The 5256-nt window shown below is 47.0% G+C and overlaps 1 long non-coding RNA gene across 2 annotated transcripts; it reads left to right on the forward strand.

Moving 5' to 3' along the window:
- The first annotated feature begins 1071 nt into the window (after positions 1-1071).
- On the forward strand, positions 1072-4559 carry LOC125512927 (uncharacterized). Of its 2 annotated transcripts, XR_007285606.2 has the most exons (3): positions 1072-1370; positions 1475-2103; positions 2760-4559. It is a non-coding gene; the product is annotated as an uncharacterized LOC125512927 (long non-coding RNA). The 2 variants fall into 2 exon arrangements; XR_015608119.1 differs by having other exon boundaries at positions 1475-4559.
- Positions 4560-5256: the final 697 nt, after the last annotated feature.

Genomic DNA, 5256 nt, shown 5'->3' on the forward strand with positions numbered 1-5256 from the left:
GGCACCGTGGTGGTAGGTCAAAGGGGTAGTGCAGCTACAGCGGTACTACCGTCCAAACTGGGCGGTACTACCATTTATAGACTGTACTACCGCACCCTACTACTGCTGCAGAAACAGGGGAAGACTAGGGAGCAGATCCACTAGCGGTAGTGCGATCGGAGGTAGGCGTGGTACTGCCGCTTACAAGCGGTACTACCGCTCCTACTGCCGCTCCGACTATTGCTTGTCCAACTCGGTCAAAATGGGCTCAGGGGTAGTATGCCGGTGGGACCACCGCAGGACTACCGCTGAACCCAACACAAAAAATCGAGACCCAAGCAGGGGCCGATAGTACGCGCGATACTGGAAGCTCATTTTGTGGCATATGAAGATGTGTATGTGTTGATTCCACCCGAACCTTTCTGAAGTGGACCTCCTCTTGATAGTACGGTTTTTCCTACGACTCAAGTCCACCGAAAAGAAATGTAGGAAAGAAGACCGTCTTCACTCTAAACCTCCGAGGGGCTCGAATCATCTTGTGCCATATGATAGATTATTTGAAATGCTCAATGCACACGATTAGTCCGCAAATGCATTGTCATCAATCACCAAAACCACTAAGAGAGAAATATGTGACGACCCGAGACCGATGCTCCAGAAGCCTTCCAGTTATTTTGTTATCTCTGTGTGATTTATTTGTTTGTTGCATTTCATCATGGCATCATGTGCATTGCATCCGCATGTTTTCATAAAACTCGTAGCCGCTCGTAGTTGTCGCTTCTTCCTTGTCTCTGTTGACCTCCTCTCAGATCAACCGGGTTGTTCGAGTCCCTCTTGTCTAACCACCTAACCTCTCTGCACAGTGCACCAAACCCCTCGCGCGCGTCCGAGAACTGCCCGAACCCAACCCGCTCAGTCATCACCGTTGGATTCGGATTATCCCCAAACATCCCTAAAACATCATCGTTTCTTATATAGACTTTTCTAGCCTATTTATCCCGGACCGTTCAATTTTAATTGAAGGGTCTGATTAGCCCTAACCAAAATCCTCATGCTATATAAATAGATGAAACCCTAGTCTAATCTGTCCCATCCTCCTCATTCCGCCGCCGCCACTCCTCTTGTCTCCCCTTCCTCGGGATCTAAGCCTGCAACCAGCCTCTCTCCCTTCCTCGTTTTCAGCGTTAGACCAACCAGAGCCTGCTCCCGATCCAGATCCTCTCTCGCCCTCCGACCACCTCCCTCGCCTTGCGCGTCCATCTAATCGAGCTCGCTTGTCTCCCCAACCTCTGGCACGGCTGTGCCGTAAGCAGCAACAACAACTCCACCGGAGCTCCACCCCACGACCTCTTTGGGCACCCACGCCTGCCGCCAGCGAAGGGCACGGTCAGGTTGCCTCACTTCCTCCCGCTCTCGCTCTATCTTCTCTACCTCCCTCTATTTCTACTTCCTCTCCTTCTCTCATATCCCTCGTCTCTTCTTGCAACATGTCCAGCCATGGATGTCGTGCCGCCCGCCCAAGCTTCCTCCTTCGCTGGTCGTCTCCAAACCTGTTTGTCTCGAGCCCCATCGAACCTGCAGCCTCCGTTTGGAACACCGGCATCCCGTCCCGGACCTCATCATCGCTGCGCACTTGCCCGGACCTAGCCTTGACCCATCGCCCGGGGTCGTTTCCCCACCGAACGACCACCAGGCCAGCCCTCGCGCCCCTCTCCTTCGTCTCCCTCTGTGCTAATCTCTCTCTCCTGGAGCTCTCATATCTCTTCCTCTACTTCTTCTCGCAGGAACCGGGGAAGCCCCAGCTCTCGCTGCCGCCCTACTCTGTTTGTCGTCGTCTTCGTCGATCCGACGAGGCCCTGCATCTCCGGCCTCGTCCCTGCCTTCAGGTCGCCGTCCAGCACCCGGATCAGCACCTTCCTCCGCTGCTGCCTCACCACTATCCATCAGTGCCGCCACACCCCTGCTTCCTCTGCATCGAAGACGAGCGCCTCGCTCGCGTTGACCGTCCCTGCCTCGCTAACCCGCTCGCCCGCCAGCCGCAGCGACCGCGCCCTGGGCCTTAAGCCGGGAGCCGCCCAGCAACCGGCCCAGCTCCCGTCTCCACCAACCTGGGCTTGACCCATGGTGAGAGCCCCAGCCCAGCAGATTCAGCCCAATGCATGTTTTTTTCCTTGCTGTGATTTTTTCTTATTTCCAGTCAGTGCAGTTTTTGCAGAAAAACCCTTCTAGTTCATGCATTTAATAAGTCTTTAACCGTGCATCGGATCGAAATAATTTGTATATGTAAAATGCTTAGAATTTTGTCTACTTTCATAATATCGAACTTTTATCCTTGTTAAAAATGTTGTTTACATTTAATTTGCTAAATGACATGTTAAAATAGTTTATTTCATTACTAAATAACCGTAGCTCACAATTAAGTAAACTTTATATGTAAACGGGGTAGAAAAATGCATAGATTAACATGGTTGTTTCTGGCCTCATTTAAACTTGCATAATAGATAGTTTATATATGCTTCACATCTTGCCATGTTTAACAACATTTAATATTGTTAGGTACATAAACGAAAGCGAACTAAATAATTGTTGTGAAGTTTTGTCAATATGCAACTTGTTGCATATTGAGCTCCACTTAATTTGTAGTATTGTTTGTTGCACTTTGCCATGCCATGCATATTTAAACTGGACATGCATCATACTTGGTTGTGCATCATGTCATGATTATGCTTGTTGGTTTACCATGTTGTTTGCTTCTTTCCGGTTATGCTTCTTCTTGATAGTTCTGATTACATTGCGATTGTGAGGATCCGTTCGACTACATTGGTTCGTCTACTTCATGGACTAGATCTTCTTTCTAGCGGGATCTCAGGCAAGATGACCGTCACCTTGGATCTCACTACTATCTTTGCTATGCTAGTTGTCTCGATGCTATCGCTATGTCGCGCTACCTACCACTTGTTTATCAAGCCTCCCAAATTGCCATGATAGCCTCTAAATTTTTTCACCCTTCCTAGAAAATCATTGTTTGGCTATGTTATCGCTTTGCTCAACCCCTCTTATATCGTTGCTAGTTGCAGGTGCAATTGCAGTTTGTTCCATGTTGGGACATGGATATGTTGGAATATCACAATATCTCTTATTTAATTAATGCACATATATACTTGGTAATGGGTGGAAGGCTCGACCTTTTGCCTGGTGTTTTGTTCCACTCATGCCGCCCTAGTTTCCGTCATACCGGTGTTATGTTCCTTTATTTTGCGTCCCTAACACGATGAGGGTTTTTGGGCCCCTCTTGACAGTTCGCTTTGAATAAAACTCTTCCAGCAAGGCCCAACATTGGTTTTACCATTTTCCTAATAACAACTAAAACTTGCATAGGGACTTTCCGGACCCCGAGGACTTAATCAACCCCCGGGCCAGTGCTCCTCATGAGTGTTGGTCCAAACTAGAGCATTGTGCGGGGCCGCCCCAGGGCAACCTGGGTTATTTTGGCACCTATACGCGTAGCTCATCCGTCGTGGCCTGAGACGAGATACGCGCGGCTACTATTAGGGTGTCGGCACGCCGGGAGGTTTTGTTGGACTTGTTTTACCATTGTCGAAATGTCTTGTGCACCGGGATTCCGTGTCTGATCGGAGGGTCTCGTGATGGAGGATTGTCTCCGCGGACCGTGAGCTTGTCATGGGCTAAGTTGGGACACCCCTGCAGGGTTTAAACTTTCGAGAGCCGTGCCCGCGGTTATGTGGCAGATGGGAATTTTTAATGTCCCGTTGTAGAGAACTTGACACCAGATTCGAATTAAAATACACCAACCGTGTGCATAACCGTGATGGTCTCTTTTCGAATGAGTTCGAGAAGAGAACACGGTGGGGTTATGTTTGTCTCGTAAGTAGTTCAGGATCACTTATTGATCATTTTTAGTTTGCGACCGTCTGCGTAGTTTCTCTTCTTACTCTTGTACTCGTAAGTTAGCCACCATGCATTGCTTAGTCGCTGCTGCAACCTCACCACTTATCCTTTCCTACCCATTAAGCTTTGCTAGTCTTGATACCCATGGTAATGAGATTGCTGAGTCCTCGTGGCTCACAGATTACTACAACAATAGTTGCAGGTATAGGTAATGCGATGATCCGACATGAGAGCGATGCTTGCTTGTTTACGAGTTCTTTTTCTTCTTCGTCGTCGATCTTGGGACAAGTTCCTAGTCGGCAGCCTGGGCTAGCAGGGTGGATGTCGTTTGAGTTTCTATTTGTGTTTCATCCGTAGTCGGATGTTGTTCTCATGTACGATGTTCTATGTATTCTTGTGGCATTGTATGCCTTTGTATGTATCCTCAACTTTTATGTAATGGTACGATGTAATGATATCCATCTTGCAAAAGCGTTTCAATATACGACTCTGTCCTTGGTGGGACCTTCGAGTTCCTCTCGGATAGGATCGCATATTGGGCATGACAAAATATGCCTAAGGGCATGTACAATGGTGCTATCTTAGGAGTGCCACGTAGGATAAATGATGAGGTGGAGGAGAGAGAACTCATAAGAAAAGGCATATCTTCTCTTATTTAAGAGAAGACAACAGATGATCTCTTAGCACAATATGTCTCACCATGTTTTTAGGAATAGCTAGTTATTGAAGATAAGATTAAGAGATGACCCATTGTAAACATGTTTTTTGTCATCTCCAAATTACATGCAAGACTTAAGATAAGACTATCTTATCAACCATTCTACATTCCCTAACAATCTCCCCCCTTTTGGTGGATTGATGACAACGCGGGATTTGCACAAGGATAAAACAAGATAAAATGCAAACCCCACATCTACAAAATATAGACGGGCTCCCCCTAGATGTGTGCACTAATTAATTATGCTTTTGGAATGCAAAGCCTACACACTAGGATCAACGCTCCCCCTTTATTTTATAGACCAACAACACTTGTATCAACAATATAAGAGAGATAAGCATGGATGCAAGTAAATCGCATCTGAGCATAAGGATAGGGCACAATATAGATAACATCTCACAAATTAACATACTACTAGACATAAGTATAATAATAGGATATCATATGTCTCACACCATATGATACCGTCTCAAGGTCTCACAAACTCAAACCAAAGCAAATGATAAAAGAGTTCACGAGCGAAGAAATCAAGCAAATAAGATGCACTCGTGACTCGGCAAATCTAAACTCTCTCCCCCTTTGGCATTGAGACACCAAAAGGGCAAAGAGCACTACTACGGTCATAGGTGGTAGCAATGCAGGAGATCATC

This window comes from Triticum urartu, chromosome 6A (genome assembly GCF_056163025.1).
Source record: "Triticum urartu cultivar PI428250 chromosome 6A, HENAU_Tu73, whole genome shotgun sequence".
Classification (NCBI taxonomy): Eukaryota; Viridiplantae; Streptophyta; class Magnoliopsida; order Poales; family Poaceae; genus Triticum; species Triticum urartu.